Consider the following 22,031-nt stretch of genomic DNA (forward strand, 5'->3'; position numbering starts at 1 on the left):
TGAAGGGATGGAAGACAATACAACTCCAAGCTAATAATGAACAAAAGAAAGCAGGTGTTGCCATACTTATAGAGTATCAGACAAAGTAGACTTCAAAGCAAAACAGATAAAGAAAGACAAAGTGGGGCAGTATATAATGATAAAACGGACGCTCCACCAAGATGACATAACACTTATAAATATATACGCACCTAACACAGGAGCACCAAAATTCATAAAGAAACTATTAACAAAACTAAAAGGAGACATCAACAGCAATACAATAATAGTAGGGGACCTCAACACCCCATTAACACCAATGGACAGATCATCCAGACAGACAATCAACAGGGAAATTATAGAATTAAATGAAAAATTAGATCAGATGGACCTAATAGATATATATAGGACTCTTCATCCAAAAACAGCAGGTTACACATTCTTCTCAAGCACGCATGGAACATTCTCAAGGATAGAACATATCTTGGGAAACAAAGCAAGCATCAATAAGTTCAAGAGGGTTGAAATAATATCAAGCATCTTTTCTGATCATAATACTATGAAACTAGAAATCAACTACAAGAATAAAGCTGGGAAAGGGCCAAAAATGTTCAGACTAAACTACTGAACAAACAATAGATTATTGAAGAAATTAAAGAAGAAATCAAACATTATCTGGAGACAAATGAAAATGAAAACACACCGTACCAAATGATTTGGGATGCAGCAAAGGCAGTCCTAAGAGGGAAATTCATTGCAATACAGGCTCACCTCAATAAGCAAGAAAAATCTTACATAAACAACCTCAAACGACACCTAACAGAATTAGAAAAAGAATAACAAACAAAGCCCAAAGTCAATAGAAGGAGGGAAATAATAAAAATTAGAGCAGAAAAAAATGATATTGAAACAAAAAAGACAGTAGAAAGGATCAATGAAACAAAGGGTGGGTTCTTCGAAAAAATTAACAAAATCAACAAACCCTTAGCCAGACTCACTAAAAAAAAAAGAGAGAAGTCTCAAATAAGTAAAATTAGAAATGAGAGAGGAGAAATCACAACAGATACCAAAGAAATACAAAGGATCATAGGAGAATACTATGAAAAACTATATGCCAACAAATTGAACAACCTAGAAGAAATGGATAAATTCCTAGACTCATACAACCTATCCAAAGTGAATCAGGAAGAAATAGAGAATCTGAATAGACCAATCACAAGTAAAGAAATAGAAACAGTAATCAAAAACCTCCCCAAAAATAAGAGTCCAGGAACAGACGGCTTCACTGGAGAATTCTACCAAGCATTCAAAGAAGATTTAATACCTATCCTTCTCAAACTATTCCAGAAAATAGAGGAAGATGGAGCACTCCCTAATACATTCTATGAAGCCAACATCACCCTGATCCCCAAACCTGACAAGAGCAACACAAAGAAGGAAAACTACAGGCCAATATCACTGATGAACATAGATGCAAAAATCCTCAACAAAATTTTGGCAAACCGAATACAGCAATACATCAAAAAGATTATACACTGTAATCAAGTGGGATTTATACCAGGGACATAGGGATGGTTCAACATCCATAAGTCAATTAATGTGATTCACTACATTAACAAAATGAGAAACAAACACCACATGATCATCTCAATAGATGCAGAGAAAGCATTCGACAAGATCCAACATCCATTTATAATAAAAAACCCTCAATAAAATAGGTATAGAAGGAAAGTACCTCAACATAATAAAGGCCATATATGACAAACCCACAGCCAACATCACACTCAATGGACAAAAACTGAAACCCATCCCTCTCAGAACAGGAACAAGACAAGGGTGCCCACTTTCACCACTCTTACTCAACATAGTACTGGAGGTTTGGGCCAGAGCTATTTGGCAGGAAAAGGAAATAAAAGGAATCGAAACAGGCAACGAAGAAGTAAAATTCTCGCTGTTTGCAGACGACATGATCTTATATATAGAAAACCCCAAAGAATCCATAGAAAAACTATTAGAAACAATCAACAACTACAGCAAAGTTGCAGGGTATAAAATCAACATACATAAATCAGTAGCATTTCTATATGCTAACAATGAACTAACAGAAAAAGATCTCAAGAACTCAATCCCATTCATGATCGCAACAAAAAGAATAAAATACCTTGGGATAAATTTAACCAAGGAACTGAAAGATCTATACAACAAAAAGTATAAGACCTTCTTGAAAGAAATCGACGATGACATAAAGAGATGGAAAGACATTCCATGCACATGGATTGGAAGAATAAACATAGTTAAAATGTCCATACTACCTAAAGCAATTTACAGATTCAATGCTATCTCAATCATAATTCCAATGTCATTCTTTACAGAAATTGAACAAAGAATCCTAAAATTCATATGGGGCAACAAAAGACCCAAATTGCTAAAGCAATCCTGAGAAAGAAGAACAAAGTTGGAGGCATTACAATCCCCGACTTCAAAACATACTACAAAGCTACAGTGATCAAAACAGCATGGTACTGGTACAAAAACAGGTGCACAGATCAATGGAACAGAATTGAAAGCCCAGAAATAAAACCACACATCTATGGACAGCTAATCTTTGACAAAGGAGCTGAGGGCCTACAATGGAGGAAAGAAAGTCTCTTCAACAAATGATGCTGGGAAAACTGGACAGCCACATGTAAAAGAATGAAAATCAACCATTCTTTTTCACCATTTAATAAAATAAACTCAAAATGGATCAAAGACCTAAAGATTAGGCCTGAAACAATAAGTCCTCTAGAAGAGAATATTGGTAGTACACTCTTTGACATCAGCTTCAAAAGAATCTTTTCGGACACCATAACCCCACACATGAGGGAAACAATAGAAAGAATAAACAAATGGGACTTCATCAGACTAAAGAGCTTCTTCAAGGCAAGGGAAAACAGGATTGAAACAAAAAAACAGCCCACTAATTGGGAAAAGATATTCGCAGGTTATTTATCTGACAAAGGGTTAATCTCCATAATATACAAAGAACTCACACAACTCAACAATAAAAAATCAAACAACCCAATTACAAAATGGGCAGGGGACATGAACAGACATTTCTCCAAAGAAGATATACAGGTGGCCAATAGACACATGAAAAGATGCTCATCATCACTAATCATCAGGGAAATGCAAATCAAAACTACACTAAGATATCACCTTACACCTGTTAGAATGGCAAAAATATCCAAAACCAAGAGTGACAAATGTTGGAGAGGCTGTGGAGAAAAGGGAACCCTCATACACTGTTGGTGGAAATGTAAACTGGTGCAACCACTATGGAAAACAGTATGGAGATTCCTCAAAAAGTTAAGAATAGAAATACCTTATGACCTAGCCATCCCACTACTGGGTCTCTATCCTAAGAACCTGAAATCAGCAATTCCAAAAGTTCCATGCACCCCTATGTTCACCGCAGCATTATTCACAATAGCCAAGTCGTGGAACCAACCTAAGTGCCCAGCAACTGATGATTGGATAAAGAAGATGTGGTGTATATATATATATATATATATATATATACATATATATACATATACATACACACAATGGAATACTACTCAGCCGTAAAAAAGGACAAATTCGTCCCATTCACAACAACATGGATAAACCTTGAGAGTATTATGTTGAGTGAAATAAGCCAGACAGAGAAAGACGAACTCTGTATGACTCCACTCATAGGTGGTAGTTAAAATATGGACAAAGAGAACTGATCGGTGGTTGCCAGGGGAAAGGGAGGTGGGGGAGGGCACTAGGGGTGAAGTGGTGTACCTACGACATTAATAATGATGTACAGCTGTAATTTCACAAGGATGTTAACTTTCATAACCTTAATAAAAAAAAAAGCACAATGTGCAAAGTTAAAAAAAAATTAGAAAGTAAAAAGAACTTTCTTTATCCATAGATGACATAATAATATAGAGAGAAAATTCTAAGGAGTCTATAAAAATTATTAGAACTAATAAATTTAACAATTTTTCAGGCAATGAGATCAGTATATAAAATAAAGTCAGTTCCTCTATACTTAGCAATAACAACTGAAAATCAGGTAAAAAAATAACACTTACATAAGCATCAAAAATTAGAATTAAACCTCCTAAAATATTTGTATGACCTGTATGCTAACAATTAAAAAGCACTGATGAGAGAAATTTAAAAAGACCTACATAAATGGAGAGAGACATTGGATTGGATTAGAAGATTCAATATTATTCAGCTGTTGCAATCTCCAAATCGAGTAGAGACTTAATCCCATTCAAGATTTCAGCAAGCTTTTTGTAGACATTGCCAGGCTGGTGATAAAATATATGGTAATATAAAGGGCTTGAAGTAGCTAAGTAATTTTGGAAAAAAAATCAGGTTGGAAGACTTACACTAACTGCTTGCAAATTTACTATAAAGCCACAATAATAAAAACTGTTATATTCTCGTTGACAAATAGTTCAGGGAAACAGAAAAGAGAGTGAAAAAATAATACACATATTGTCAATTGATTTTGATAAAGGCACTGAAGCAATTAAATGGAGGAAAGGAAAGTCTTTTCAAAATCAATCCTGGAAAAACTGATTATTCATATAAAAGAAGAAAATAACTTGACTTCTATCTCAAGCCATAAACAATGTTTATTAATGATGGGTCATAGACCTACATATAAAAGCTAAAATTGTAAACTTTCTATAAGAAAGTGTAGGATTATAACTCCAAAATCTCAGTGTGGTCAAAGGTTTCTTGGGATACATATGTATACACAAAATATTAGACACAAAAGAAAAAATTGGTAAATTGGGGCCGACCCTGTGGGCTAGTGGTTAAGTTCAGTGTGCTCCACTTTGGTGTCCCAGGTTTGGTTCCCGGGTAAGGACCTACACCACTTGTCAGCGGCCATGATGTGACGGCAAGCCACGTACAAAATAGAGGAAGATTGGCACAGATGTTATCTCTGGGCGAATCTTCCTCAGCAAAAATACCCCCAAGAAGCTAAATTAAGTTTCATGAAGTTGAAACCTTCTCATCAAAAGACACACGTAAGAAAATAAATAAGCCCACCACAGAGTGGGAGAATTGAATAGGGCAGCCACAAACTTGTATCCAGAATGTTGAAAGATTCAATGATCAAAACATAATTCAAGTTAAAAACCTTTGAAATACTTTGCAAAGACAGTCAACTAAGCATATAAGTCATCAGAAAATGAAAATTAAAACTGGGTGAGATTCTAATACATAGCCAATGTTATGATTAAAATTCAAAACACGATAACTCCAAATATTGGTGTGAAGGTGTAGCAACCAGAGATCTCATACATTGCTAATGGAGATGTGCAATTGTACTTTTTTGGAAAACTATTTTACCTGTTGCTATTAAAGTTAAATATGAATTTTCCCTATAATCCAGTTGTATTAGAGTCTAATCAGAAGACAGAAACTACACAGTAATTTGACGAGTGGAAACTTAATAGAAAGAATTAATGGGTTTGGAGTAATGGGATTTGCCTAGAGTGAGGTAAAGACAATTTTAAAGAATATGGAAATAGTAGACATGGGGAACAGCCATTACCCCTAAGGCTGAGAACCTTAGAACCTACCACTAAAGAACCCCTGGACCCTCCCACCTCCTGGGCTGAGATTCCAACTTCACTGGAGAGCACGGCATGGCTCACAGGATGGTGGAGAAGTTTGCTGAGGTACCGTGCCAGGAGAACTCCCTGGGAATAAGCCCTTTTGGTTGACCTGGAGAAGCCTCCCAGAGAGGTTCTACGTTTTAGGTGTTTGCTGGAAAGCCTCCCAAGAGAGTGCTGGGGGAAGCTGCTCCCTGGAAGGTGCTGGTGCCATTGCCGCTGAGCGCTGCAACAGCCATGTGCTCTGTAGGAGCATGAGAACAGGGGGTCACTGGAACCAGAAGAAACCTTTCCTTCTTCAGGATCCTCTACTGACAAGCTTAACTTGGTGCTAGCTGGCAAAGGACAGAGTATTTACAGGGTCCCACTACATCATTGCAGATCTGGAAATGAAGGACAGACTTGGAGCCTAGTGGCAATAAATTGATAACTGGCACACTAGCCATTTCATCCCTAGATACTTACCTAAGAGAAATAAAAAGATGGGTTTACAAAGATGACTTGTAAAAGAAGGATTTCTATCAACTTTATTCTGAATGCTCCCAAATTGGAAATACCGTATGGCAGGAAACTACTCACAAATAAAAGGAAACAAAATTCTGATACTTAACAACATGGATAAATCTTAAAAATATTACATTGAATGAAAGTGACCAGAAACAAAGTATACAGGTTATATGATAAAAATTTAAAGTGCACAAGAGGCAAAACTCATCTATGGTGAGGAATTGGTAAAATGGATTTGTCATTTATTGAGATGGGAAGATGGAAGAACAGGGGTTGGGGGCAAAATCAAGAAATGCAAGTAAAAATGGGACATCTGGATAAGAAAGTATTTTCTAAGTAAGGCTATGGAGGAAATTATGAAGGAAGATATTGATTTTATTAAATTTCTGAATTATTTTAGGAAAACAGATTTCTTTGAATTTTGTGGGATCAAAAATGGTAGGCATATATTTTGAGAACTCTTTTTCTTGCAATAGCCTTGTTTGAGGAATTGTGTGTGTGTGTGTGTGTGTGTGAGAGAGAGAGAGAGTACTCACATGTGTTTTTAATTACATCAGAAAGTAAGATACTATAGTAAAGAGCATGTTCCACCTGTAACATAGTGAATTTAACAAATGTTTTATTATTTAACAAAAGCATTCAAGTATTTTTCCAAGAGCACAATTCTGCTGCTTAGTATTGTGATATTTGAACAGCATAGATAATTGCTATCATAATGAGAGCTTTTCTTCAGCTTTCAATGAGGTCTTCCTATGAATTTATACATCTGATATATGCCTGTCCAGTCCAGAGCCTTAAACAGAGATCTTCTCTCTGAGCTGGTTTCTTGTTTAATGATCTGTAAATGAAACTGTTATTGCTTCTTTGCCTCTCATTTATGAGCACCATTATTTCTCACAGTGGGTTGTCTTTGTCAGACAATAAAGGTAGAAAAAGTTTTTAAGCTTGTCAGGGGCTTTATTGATATAAATGAGAGAGAGGTTGGGTCAAAATTAATGACAGTGGTTTTCCTTGTAGAATAAGGAGAACAAGTTTTTAAAATGACGGCTCATTTTAAGATATATGATTCTGCCTTGGAACAATATCTTCCTTCTATTACTGTACTCCGGATTTCAAGTTTACACACTCATTTACTACAGTTTTATGCTATGCATAAGACAAGTAATAAAAGTTTGGCTACATAAACAAGCAAAGGCCATCTATCTTGGAATTCAGGTTTTAAAGAGTTTTTTTGGTACTGTTCTATGATCATCAAAACACAGTATTTGGATTTAAAAAAATCTTTTCTTCATTATCAAAATGAACCATGATGGAAGGCACGGACATGATAAAATGAGTGATTATCAGAAACCAATCAGGTTTGTATTGTTCGTGGTAATTTTAGTAAATACACAACTTGAAGGCTTATTGCTCCCTTGTCGCTCATCAGCAGAGAAGAAGGAAATTGAATCTGCAGAAAACATAAGTTTATTTGATACCTCAAGTTTTAAAAAGCCTCTTTGGAATAATTTGGGTGATAATAACCAAGTTTCTCTAATTGGAGAAAAATCACCACTTACACAGCTAATTAGTCCTAAAATATTGTTGTTGTTTGAGCTGAAGCAGCAAATATTGACTGGAAGAGCTATGTATTTGCTATCACAGAAATACTATAATCCTTGGCATTTTCTGAGTTTGTGACCTACATTCACATTTCTTTTCAGTGTCACTCATGTGATCAAATTCCGTTATTTATTTTATCTATGTTCCTCATTTTTCTTGTTTATAGAAAAATTTTTGGCCCAGACTTTATAACTAATGGAATTATAGCTTCTAATGCTTTAATAGCTTTCAAAATAAGAAATATAGGAATAAAAGTAGAGCCAAATGCATTGTTGGTTGAAATGCCACTTTAGAAAATGGAGTTTCATTTATTTCAAGGATAGATTTAGTGAGAGTAAGGGAAAGTAGGCTTAAGAGCTGAAACTATTTTAATGACTCTCTAGCAACTCCTGTTTCTTTTGGTGTTTCAGGAAATGATTGCATACTGAGACTTTTGATGGCTGATCTTGCTGTGGAGGACTTTGCAAATTTGGGGGCATAGAATTCAACTCTTTTCCTGGCTGTTAAAGTTGCCGTCATCTCTTATTTACCATCCCCTCTGATGGTTCTTATCAGTATTGACAAACGTGCTTATGAGACAAACTGGGTGTTAAGAGTACGGCTTAGATGACTCACACAAAAAAACATGGGAGCTGTAAGATACCTTTACTTTTGTGCTGTGTGCTTGTTGATTTCAATTTCCAAGATAATTAACATCAGGTAGAGGTAGATACCAATGTACATTTCGTGTTGAATTTTTGTTCAACTAGTGTAATTAACCAGTGAGATTTTAAAAGTGTTGGAAGATAGATTTTTAAAACAGAAATTAAACTATTTTAGAAGCATATTTCACACCTTGTTAAAAAACAACACAAAACGTCCAAGTTTGTAGTGGAAGAAAGAATGAGATTCTCATTATGGAAAGTACAGAAACCAAAGAGCCAGTTTCCTACATTTCGTCCAGTGAACTGTGTACACGCAGTAGCCCTAAGCAATTGATCATACGTGGTTTATGTCACCCATAATGTTGGCAAATTGATTTTTATTAGCTGACCTCTAGACCTCTAACATAAATTTGATAACTTCACTTTACTGTTGGGAAAAGAATGGTGTGATTACTTATAAGGGTTAGAATTATAGCATATATGTTACTGCTAACATAGAACAGTGAAGAAATCAGTAGCAGCTTCTGAATTTTGGTGCTTTGTGGAAACACGGGTTCTGAGTTCTGACCTTGAGTGGCCTTCACAGAGTGAAATTATATAGCGGATGCTTTGGTTTTCAGACTGGAGCGCTGTGCTGATTGATGAGCTGCTCCAAGTATTTGGAAGAAAATTGAATGTCCTGAGAGTTTTAATCTAAAATATCAGTTCAGAGTCTCTGCCTCCAACTCCAAATCTCTTCTCCTTCCCCTAAAGCCTACCCTTTACACTAAGAGCACCTCTGCTTGGAATTACTAGATTCTCATATGCTGGTGCAGACTGTGTGTGAGAATAAGTGAAGGAATCCTGTTATGTTTGAGATTTCAGCTGTTGAGTTTCCCGTGAAATTCTGTGCTGGGTGCTTCTGATTCCTTTCTTTTAGTTTTGATAATTGAATGTAGTTAGATCAATCCACTACAATAAAATATTGCTTAAAGTGTATGTTAATGTGTCCAACCTTGTGTTGTTATCAAATGGCTGTATGTTTTTATTTATCCCTTTTCTCTTCCTGGTTTTGCATTTCTTTCTTTCTTTCTTTCTTTTTTTGCTGAGGAAGATATGCCCTGAGCAAACATCTATGCCAGTCTTCTTCTATTTTGTAAGTGGGTTGCCACCACATCATGACTGCCAACGAGCAGTGTAGGTCTGCACCTGGGAACTGAACCCAGGCCACCAAAGCAAAACACATGGAACTTAACCGCTAGGCCAGGGAGCCAGCCCTATGGTTTTGCATTTCTCATGTGACGGGAATGGCTCACTTCGCCGTAAAATTCTGTTTAACCAGAGAACATCATCATTAACTTTGAAAAAGATTTTCATAAGATCATGAACATTTTAAACTTTAGTGACAAGTACAGAAATGTGGAAGTAAGTTACATTTTGAAACAATAAATTCTTCTTTAAAAGATCCAATGGAAACAAGACCTATGTGTATGATTTTCTCTTTTTTGCTATCCATCGCATCCTAAAAAAAGGAAAGGTACTCCTCTCTTACTTTTTAAAAAATATCATTTTTCCTCAAATTTATAAAAGTTAATATGTGCATTATAGAGAAACTGAGACATATAAGAAGCAAAGAACATGAAATCATCCATAAATGTAAGGAGATTACATTTGTGCCTTTGTGAGTCCTTGTGTTTGTGTACACACAACTGAGCATACATTCTTATGTGGTTGAGATTGTATAGCATGTATCATGCCTTTTCACATGTTATGAATATTTGCTGACTCAAAGTCCCAGGGCCATGAGCATTTTAATAAGCAAGAATACACTTCACTAACTCAATCAAAAAAAAAAAATGTAATCCTGCCTTTTATGGGGACAAATGTTGCATAAAAGACAAAAACATCAATAGGCTTCTGGATTAAGTTGTTGGTAGAATTACATTAAAATGCTGGATCCTCTAATGCTCAATTTAAAATAAGACAAACAGCAATACAGTATAGTAGGTATAATCCTTCTGAAACAATTCATTATCAGATCTAGGTTATTAGAATATCAGTGAGAAAATGTTTCCATCAAATTATTTAAAAGTGTATGACAGCTACGAGAGGTACACTCATACCTTACTACACTCATAATCAAACTATAGTTACGAAGACAACGGCATAATCCCTTTCGTTGCACTTCCTTCAGACCCTCTGCTGCCAACCCAAAGGACAAGGCTGCAAGTATGTTCAGAGCTGTTTTAACAATTCCTTGTCCAGGATGCTTCTTTTCTCTTAATTATAACAGAAAGATACCTAGACGTTGGTTCATTCAGTAACTCTACTTTTCTTGTTTGTTGTTACATTAAGATATCTAAAATCTTAGATGTTGTGAAATGAGGATTGTGCATTGTCCACAATAAACACAGCTGCTTTCACCAGATACCCATGTGTAGAACTGTGGCCTATGCTGCCTTGTAGATATGAACGTGCTCAGCAGAGAGCTGGTCCCTCACCTTTCTTTTTCTTCTTCCTTCACTACCTGAATGGCTAAGTACGGAAATGTGTCTGGCTCCAAGAGGTTGATTAACCAAGAGTGTTCCCAAAGGCAGGCAGTCCTTCCTATCAATGAGAGGAAGAATATTTTTATGGAGTTGTTTTAGTACCTATACTTTCGGGCACTTGGGACTTGTTTGTCTTACAAATACAAGCGATGTTAACTAGAATGCATATAAAGAACACCTGCTAGACAATCTGATCTTGTGGAACAAGCTTGAGCATAGAACCTTTCCCTCTGTGCGTCCTTCTCTTCCCTCGGCCCTGCCACCCAGTGAACAGTCAGTATTCTGCTCCAAGAGACCAAATTTAACAGTCCCATTCCCATTATCGATGTGAATCTCTAAGAAAAAAAAAGTGTTATTTTACATCACCTATTTTTAGTGTCTGTTGTGCGTTTCTAAACATCTAGGAAGACTAAATATTTAAGTAGGACTTGTTTGTTCACCGCGTACGGTAGCATTGAATAAACTACACACATGGAACAAAGACCGTAATATAAAAGCATCTGGTAAATAGGAACATTCTGACTTAGATACCTTCCTCTTAGCCCTGTCAACCCACCACATAAGTGTACGCATCTGTAATGCTTCAAGGTGATTTTAATCATTTCACTTTCACAGTTATTTTCAGAAGATGAATTTTAACACAAAATGTATTAATTTACTAACATTGTCATTCTCTGACAAACTCTTTACCATATAGAAAAACCAGAAGTTGTAAAATTAAGACTCATCTGTCCCCCACATACTCTATACATACAGCGAACTAGAACAAAATGCACAGACATAAGGGACAACATCTCACTTCACCCTGAAAACACAGGCACAGAGCCCTCCGCACTTCATCGTCCACCCTCCTCCCTGGAAACCCGCGTACAAACACCATGTGTCCTGCTCTAAGGAGTGGTTTGGTCATTCGACTTAACAACAGTGACCACAGTATTTCAAAGAAGATTAATAAAAAGTATTTACAAAATGTGTTATTTTACTACATACTTTAATATAAAACACCTCAGAACATCTAGAAAAACTAGTTATTTCAAAAAAGTACTTAGCACTGTCAACCACGTATACAGTAGTGAGGAATAAAATAGACCACAGAAGGATGGTTTTAATATGAATATCACTTCCAAATATGAGCAGTCTGACGTAGTACCTGTTTTACTCTTCATAGCAGAATCTTTTCTGAAGATTTTCTTTTTTCATTTATGCTTTCGTGTAATACTGGGATATCTACTTTTCTTCTCTGCTGTTTATAATTATATACATTTTTATGAACCCAGGTATTATATTAGCTTTTAGCTCCCTCATATATGAATTGAGTATATTAGGCATTCTTTCTCCTCAGTCAACACATATCAATTATAGATGAAAAATTCCTTCAATTTTCTAATCAGCCTCTTCATGGCCTTCTGCTCCATCTCTTCTTGAACCCATTGATCAAATGTGGAAGGGTCACTTCTAGAGATGGTCAAAAATTCCATTTTCAAGTCATTCCCAGAAGGTATTTCTTTACTGTGATTAATTTTTTTGTTTTTGTTTTCATTTTTTGGTAAGGAGGTCTGCCTGAGCTGACATCTCTGCCGATCTTACTCTATTTTGTACGTGGACGTCACCATAGCTTGGCTTGATGAGTGGTGTGTAGGTCTGTGCCCAGGATCAGAACCCGTGAACCTTAGGCTGCTAGAGTGGAGCATGGGAACTTAATCACTACACCACTAGGCTGGACCAGGTCCAGTGATTTTTAATTCTATTATATGTAGTTGACTTCTTTACATATATAAGACCTAGATTTAGAAAAGTAAGCTGAATTTTGAAAGGTTGGCAGATAAAGTTGGGAGTGATATGTTTCATATTATGTACACAAACCTCTTATAAAGAGCAGTAAATCTTCCCAAGGGGTAGTGTGTGCTTCCTGTTGGCCAGACGTGGCCCATTATTCCACACTGTCTCTCTTCTAATACCAAGGTCTAGTTGGTCTCTCTCCAACTTCCAGTCATCTTTCCGGGCTCTGTGTACCTGCTGGACTGCAAAGACTTCGCCCATCATTGTCAAGATGGGGTGGTGTCTCGTCCTGGTGGGATCCAGTGGTCACCTGGATCCTCCGATCTCCAATGCTCCAGGCCTGAGGTAGCCAAGCTCTCATCCATCCCAACCTGCCTTCTCAGCCCCAGATCCATCTGAACTTTCAGAGGCTGCTATTCTTCTTGCCCTGCCTGCTACTGCCGTCAGGTCCCAGAAAGGTTCACAATGGCCTCCTGGCCTGGGGAGGCTGGTGAAGGCTGTGGAGGCCTCAGGGGTGGCCTTGGAAAGCTCGAGTCCAGGCTCTGCTCACCCACTGGAGGGCAGGAGGTGCAGATTTGGGCTGCTTACTGGACTCTCTGACTGAACTCATCCAATTTATCTTCCTTTTGTTGTTGCTGAGTTTTCTTTCTTTTTACCCCCCCCCTCTTATTGAGGTATAGTTGACAAAAATTGTACATACATAAAAAGTGCAACGTGATTGTTTCATATGTGTGTACCTGATGAAATGATTACCACAATCAAGTTAATTCACACATCCATCATCTTATATAGTTCCCTTTGGGGTGGGAGTGGTAAGAACACTTGAGATACATTCTCTTAACAAATTTCAAGTATACAATACAGTATTATTTTTATAATATTTTTAAAGCTTTATTGAAGTATAATTAACAAATAAAATTGTAAAATAAAGTGTACATCATGATGAGTTGATACACCTATATATTATGAAAGGATTTCCTTCATTGAGTTAATTAACACATCCATCACATATTTGCCTTTTTTTTTTGGTGAGAACATTTAAATTCTACTCTATTAGCAAACTTCATTTATACAATACAGTATTATCAACTATAGTCACTGTGTTATACATTAGATCCTCAGACCTTATTCATCTTAGAACTGAAATTTTGTATCCTTTTACCAACCTCTTTCTATTTCCCCACGCCCCAGGCCCTGGAAAACACTTTTCTACTCTGTTTCCATGAGTTTGACCTTTTTTTTTTTTGTAGATTCCACATATAAGTACTACCCTGATGCAATGTTTGTCTTTCTCTGACTTATTTCACTTAGCATAATGCTCCCCAAGTTCATTCATGTTGTCACAAATGGTAGGATTTCCTTCTTTTTTGTTATTGAATAATATTCCATCACACACACACACGCACACACACACACACCTATCTCACACTTTCTTGATTCATTCATCCATCGATGGACACAACCTATTTCCATACCTTGGTTGTTGTGAATAATGCTACAATAAACATGGAAGTGGAGATATCTCTTCAAGCTACTGGTCTAATTTTCTTTGGATATATACTCAGAAGTGGGACTTCTGGATCATGTGGGCATTCTGTTTTTAATTTTTTGAGGAACCTCCAGAATATTTTTTGCAGTAGCTGTACTATTTACATTCCCAACAACAGTATACAAGGGTTCCATTTTCTCTGCATCCTTGCCAACATTTGTTAGCTCTTGTCTTTTTAATAAAAGCTATTCTAGTAGATGTGAGGTGATATCTCGTGATTTTGATTTACATTTTCCTGATGATTAGTGCAATTGAGCACCTTTTCATGTATGTGTTGGCCATTTGCATGTCTTCTTTGGAAAAATGTCTGTTTAGGTCTTTTGTCTATTTTTAATTGGGTTATTTGTTGTTTTTACTATTGAGTTGGATGAGTTCTTTATATATATATATATATATAGGATATTATCCTCTTATGGGATATATGGTTTGAAAATGTTTTTTCCCATTCCCTAGTTTTCATTTGGTTGTTTTTGCCATGCTATTCCTTTGTTAATAAACAGGTTAAGCATGCAGGCATCCATTTAGTAGAGTTCTCCAAATAATAGACACAATAAAATTGAGATCAATTTAAAAAGCCTAAGCCCTTTTAGATTTTTCTACTTAGTCACAATCTCATATTAATATTATAAGGAACTTGTAGAATTTCATGAGAACTATTTATTTAAGAAAATTAATTGACAAAATATACACCAGAAAAGTATGATGAAATATTTTCAAGTTTGAACATAATAACGTTTTGATATTTTGTGAAATAAAACTTAGTGTCCCTCAAAATGTGTGATCCAATATTACATCCAGATGAGTTGATTTCTTTTAAACTAAGTTTATATGACGCATCAATTAAGCTGTATGATTAATGTACCTGGGAGGCTAGACATTGGGGAGTCTACAGTACGATGTTTAAAGTTTCCTTATTAAGATTTTTGGAAATGAGCATATATTAGTGACATTTAAAGAATCTATAAATTTGTCTTCAACAATGGTACATCAATAATTCTGCCAGCCAGCTTTTTCAGTTATTTCAAAGAGCTAAATCAACAGAAAGTTCAAAGATTAGTCAATCCTTGAATAAACTCTAAGCCACTACCTTAATAGCAAAGTGTTATTTAATGGCAACTTAGAATATTTATTTCATTGCAGTGGAATACATTGAAGACAGGGGGAAATAGAGAAAATTAGTGATTCATTTTGTCCTAAGGCCAGTTTGGAAAGTGCTCTGATGGAGTAAGTTTGGGGTGCACGGAGGAGCGGCAGCTACATCTCATAGGGAACACAAGCACAGCTTTCCAGAATGGGTGACTCCTGCCGTGGCAAGTAAGATAGGAGATGGTTAGACAAAAAAGGAGGTGAATAAATTCCTGGTAAACAGGGTGGTTTGAGAAAGGGTGAAGTGTGGGAAACAATTCTAGCAACAGTAATGTGTCTTGAGAACCTGGAAAGAAGGATGCATATTGCGAGTTACTTAAAAAAAAAAAAGTGTGATTTTGGTGTTAACCAAGTATAAAATAAATTCATTTCAAAAAGACAGAGAAGCATACATTAAATGAGAATGTAAAAGTTTCATTTGTTAGCTGTGATCATAGCTATAAAGGAAGCATCCACATTTTGAGGTGCTACAAATTCTAAAGCAATTGCAATCACAAGCTCTCAATGTCAAAAACGTTAGGGCAGGAGATGGACGTCAGGCCCATCCTGGAAGCTCTGCACTGCACAATTCAGCTTCTGCTTAAAATGGGGCTCCTCGTACTGCTCTGGAAATCCCAGGGCAACTGTTTTCATGCTGTGAAAATCTCATGGCCATCTTTAGCCTTTCTTGACACTGTCCCTATTGGGAGAAAGCACCAAAGAAATCAGTGACCTCATTGATTTTCTGCACATTACAAGGTAATGATCGAGACTGTAGTTTGCTTTTATCCTTTCAAAACAGTAGGGGAAACGACTGGAAGGGAAAGTTTTCTCACATGGTCTTAGAACAGAGACAACTATGACATTATTTATGGTTCATGGCTTTTATATTGTCCTTATAAATTAAAAATACTTCCATGTAAATATTGTCATGTATGCATGAGTATGTATGCAAAGTGGAGGTGGTGACTTAGCATTTGAAGTATCATAATCGGGAATTCACACTGTAGAATAACATAATTATATAAACACTTCAAATATGTAACCAAAATCTATGCAATGAGGAAGTTAACATAATTTTTCATTGGTGAAATAAGCGGTGCTCAGGGTATGTGGTTGGCTATCACTCCTGCATAAATAAGATGTAAGTATCACACAAGCTCCATAGCTCATTGGGACCCATCTGCAAGTTCTAGAACTTCATTTGGTTCTGCTTTTTCATATTTCATGGAAAACTGTCATCTCATCTGACTAGAGTGTTGGCTGGTCTTGACATCAAAATATCTTTGCTTCCTCCTACAGGTGTTAGAGTCACAATATTATGTAATATACCTTTTTTTGTTGTTGTTAATAAAAGTATCTTTGAAAGTCTTAATTTATAAAAAGAAGTCTGTGAAGAAATATGTGAAGATCTCAGAGTTGTTGCTATGTCCTATGAAATATAACCAACAACTTCAAAAAGTCTGATTGGTGATTTAGTAAATTATTGCTCTCTTAAAAATGTTTAAACTGACATCTTTGTATGCTAAAAGGTATATATAATTTTGAGGTTCTCTTTTAAAGCCAAGAGAAATCCTTTGGAATTTTATTGATCTTCTATTTAGGCAAAAATATATAATAAATTCCACTCTTGGATTCTTTATTCAAAGAGAGAGTTTCAGAATATTTTTCTCATTTAACTAACAAGAGCAAGCCTTCTAGGCAAAGACTTTGCTGCAGTATCAGAGGACAGAGAGCGAAGACTTCCGTATTCTCACAAAAATAAGTTGTATGACTGTATTTGGCAGAGGCTGTTCTGAGTGTTGTATTCATTGAAACATACTGCCTGGCAGGATGTGGGAGGGTCTTATGGCTCTAGGGTGGTCACATCTTTGGCTGGAACAATTCTGACTTAGATTTTTGTCTCAGCATGATTATTAAGATTATTTTTTTCCTGTTTCTCCCCAAAGCCCCCCAGTACATAGTTGTATATTTTCAGTTGTGGGTCCTTCTAGTTGTGACATGTGGGATGCCGCATCAGCATGGCTTGATGAGCGGTGCCATGTCTGCGTCCAGGATCCGAACCAGTGGAAACTCTGGGCAACCGAAGCGGAACTCGAGAACTTAACCACTCGACCACGGGTCGGGCACCCTCAGCATGATTATTAATAGCACCCGCTTTCAGTGTCAGAAATGTCTCTCTCTTTGGTTGGTAAATTATATGGTGTATGCAGAGTCTCCCCCAGCTTCTACTCTTCTAATCTCCTGAGGTTTCCAGGGGTTTAAGAAAAGAACATGATTAGAGTTGAATAGCCAAAATTGGTTGAGGTCTGTTGACAACAATGGTAGTCCAGACCTGTGAGAAATACAAGAACCAAAGAAGAAGATAGTCTTTCTTATATTTTAATACTGGTTCCAGTTTGCCTTGGCCATCCTTTGATCAGGGTGGGACCTCATGTATGAAAAGTTTTATCTTTGCTTGCATTTGGAAATAGTCTATTATTCTGTGAAGATTAAATTCTTTAAGCATGACCCAGTCTCAAAGTCTAGTCTCATACTCCACACTATACATAAGAATGAATTTTCTAAAAAACAAATTCAACTATATCACCGTCTTGCTTAACAGTTTTTCAATATCTCACTATCACTTTTAGAATTAAGTCTAAGCTACTGAATATCATCACTGCAGTTATTTAAATCTCTAAGATCCTCTCTCCTTCATATTCACGTGTTCAAGTGTCTCTACAATATCCCATTTGGATTCATCCTACAGACACCTCAATTCAGAATGTGACAAACTGATCTGTCATCTTTCCCCATAAACTTGTTCTTCCATCTGTTGGTTTAGATGTTGACACCACTATTAGTTTATATTGAAATAACTGGTTATTCTCCTTTATTGTTGTTTCTAAGATAATTCTACCGTAACAACAAAGTCCAAAGTGTATAATCACTCAAACATGATATATGATCCCATTCAATATAATTATCATTATCTTCTATTATCTGATATACTATAAGAAATATAAATAATGTATACATTTTATCACACAATATCATTATCTTCTATTCTCAGTGGGGAAAAAAAAGGGTGTGGAGGATCAGACATGGTAGGAGTGGCCTGGAATAGGACGTGTCACCTCTGTTCATATTCCATTGACTAGACTTTAGTAACATGGTTACACCAAAGTTCTGTGGTCCAGCTGAGTGCCCAGGAAGAAGAGGAAACAGGTTTAGTGAAGAGCTGGCTAATAGTCTTTACCGTATTTCTCCATCATCACGCCCCTGCCCATTATAACCTTGCGCTCACACCAATTTTCTTTCTTAAATATTTGTTAATTCTGTTTCTCTCTAATCTTACCATTACTGCCCATCATCGTCTTCCCCAAATACCGGAACAACAGTCTTCTAAATCAAACCCTCCAAACTAAACATTCTAATTAGTATGGTCCAAAAAGCTTTCTCTGAACCCCTGGCTCAGCTTTCTGCCTCCAAAGCCCTCTATCCATGTTTTTATGATGTAATGTGCAGTATCATATTTAAAATATCTGTATGTCCATCCTTACTACACTGTGAAAGCTTCAAGGAGATGGACTCTTTAAAATGTCAGTGTCTTTAAAGTCTTGTGTAATTTTTGCATAGGTAATATATAGTGCTTATTTTAATGGAGAAGGAATGGGTTGCTCTGTTGACATTGCTACTCCTGGGAGGGGTGATAAAAGGAGTTCATTAAAAAGAGTTCGTGGTTTCTGGATGTTGACTCACATTACGAGTAGACACTTCGCTTCTGTCTCTTGTTTCTGACATAACTGGTCTTATTCCTTTCCAAGCATTCTCTTACCTTTCCTCTTACTTACCAGCCCAAGGAATCTTTTCTAGTCTACTAGAAAGAAACTTTGTTCTCATTTATGATTTTTTTTTTCTCCATTGTCTTTGCTCAAGTTATTTCCAGGCCTTTAATCCTGGGTAATATTATGTCTTCAGTTTTCTTTAAAACATTTCAGCATGGATGTTCTGTTCTGAGGAATGTCTTAGCTGCTTGAAGTTGTCTCTAAGGGCATTCAGTTAGACTTATCAGAATATACACTGTGTGAGTAATCCACTAATTTTTAATCAGACCCAGAGGCCATCCTACGAGTGCTTCCACTATCTTTACCTCCCCTCATCACCAGAGATGTGTTCATTTTTATAATGAATGTCAGAAGTAGGTTTTCATTGGTGAAAGAAGTGATTTGCTAATTAGCAGAATGGATATTAGAAATGAGCTTTTATTGATGAAGTTAGTAGATTAGCTACAGTATTGTAGGGAGGGACTCTTCTTTTCTTGCATAAGAAAAGTATAAAACTGTCATCTCTTCTGAAACCTGTATCTTTTAGAATGGATCTCTAGAGTTAATCCATAAATGGTCCTACAACCTTCTTCCAGTGGGAAGATGTCTTGATTCCCTTGCTTACAGTTGACTGCATCTGATGCTAGAATATTGCCACATTTGCTCAGGCCAACCTTTCATGAAGAGTAGTCTTAGAGCACACAAAGGGATAGGAAGCTGAGACATCTTCAAGATTTCAGCATACGACTTTTTTGTGTGTGCCGCGTTGCCAATAACTGGTGGTGTATGTGGCAAAATTTAGGCTGTGATTTGTTACTGCTGTGGGGGAGCAGCCAATTCTCAACTATCTCTTTTGGAACTCCTGCAAATTTGAGTGTATATATCCAAGTTGAAGTAGACGAGTTCATTATACTAGGCACTTGAAATTCTAAACCCAAGAATTGACTCTCTCTTTGTTTTTGCTTTGTCAACCTTTACTTAAGGCGATTAATGAGAATCTCTAGCACTTTTAATGGGGAAAAGCTAGAGAAAAATACCAAGAACACAAACTATTGCGTAATAATTTAAAACTATAACCCCAATACAAATGTTTATTGACTTAAACCTTACAAAGACAACCCTCTATATTATGTCAAATAAAAGTATTTTAAATATTTTTATAAGAATAAATTAAAAGGCATAATAACTTCTTATTCCAATTCTCAACCTCTCTCAATTCTTATTCTTAATACTTGGATGTCTAAATCTCTCTGATAGGCAGCTTTAAAATCAGGAACTATATTTCCGAGGGACTCGATAATTTATTTCTTCAGCATTCTAAGAAGCGTATAATATGTGACAGCTATCAGATCTGTGGCTCAGGTTATACAGAGTAAGCAACAGAACCTATTGCACTATACTTGGCCTCCTTCACATGTTCACATTGTCTGCTTGGTCCCTGTACACATATGAATTAGCAGGCTTGCTCCGGAAGGGTACCAGGCATTTCAAACATATTGTAATAATTTTAATTGTGAATTATTATTCATTTTTAGTTTAAAATAAATGTGCACTAAACAATGTAGGGCATGGATTGAGATATGGAAGTCACTGCCTTTAGAAGCATATATATCTATTGCAGGAAATTCTCTTAAATATTCTCAGAAATAAGGAGATTCTGCCCATACATTCGCAGCTGGGAATCCCACACACCCCGCCTGCCAACACAATGTTTTGTCATCATCATGGTTTGAATCTTGTATGCAGTATCTTGGTATGTAGTATTAGCGATTCTTTCCTAATTTAGCAGAAGGTCATGGTTTTTGTTATTCCTTTAAAATTTAACATATAAACTGTGCAACCTCCTGCTGCTATTGGCATCAATTTAGATTTTTCATGGTTATTTCTGGTACACGTGCTGCTAATGTGCAAGGGATGAGAAAAGATTCAGTTTCATCATCTGTAAAACCAGAGTGATTGGATTGGATGATCTCTAAGGTCCTTTCAAACTCTAAAGTTTTATGATTCTAATAATGTAAGTTTAAACCACATTAGTAAGAGTAATAGCTTCTCGTAGCCTAGTCTGTGGCACGGTTTTCTTAAATGGCCTACTTTGCTTAGAAACAATCCACTAAGCTTTTTTCTTAGCTAAATTTACTAAAAGTTTGTGACTCTAACTCTCCAATCTTGAAATTCCATAGCTTTGTAGGATATTGAAAATATTATATGTGTAGCTGAACTTCTCTCCTAGTAAGTGAACCTTTGAAGTATGATTTCTGTCTAATTCCCCACTGGCTCTTATATTGTCTTGTCCCTAGTAGATGTTTAATAAAGCCTGTTAAATGAATGATCACGTAAATTTTGTATCTCACATTACAATGTACAAAGTGCTCTCATTGTCCATTATCGAACATCATAGAGGCACGAAATGTTAAAGTTGAAGGGATCACAGATACAGCTGTAATTCATTGGTTCCCAACTGGGATGATTTTGGCCCCCCAGTGGACATTTGGCAAAATCTGGAGACATTTTTGGTTGTCATAACTGATGGGTGGGTGTCACTGGCATCTAATGTAGAGACTAAACATCCTATACAATTCACAGCATAGGCCCCACAACAAAAAATTATCCGCCCCATATGTCAATCACGCTGAGATTGAGAAACTGCCCTCATTTTATAAATGAGATAACTGAAATCCTGAGAAGTTAAGCAAATTTGTCAAGGTAATTCTTCAACTCCTGTGCTTTTGCCAAATAAGTTGATTCTCAGTAAATCTTGCAAAGGAGATGGAGATATTTTTCCCATTTTATAAGTGAAAAAACTGGAAATTTGAAAATTGATAGGAAATGTCACAAAAGTATCACAATTGAGACTT

The sequence above is a fragment of the Equus quagga genome, chromosome 4 (assembly GCF_021613505.1).
Source record: "Equus quagga isolate Etosha38 chromosome 4, UCLA_HA_Equagga_1.0, whole genome shotgun sequence".
In the NCBI taxonomy this organism is placed as follows: Eukaryota; Metazoa; Chordata; class Mammalia; order Perissodactyla; family Equidae; genus Equus; species Equus quagga.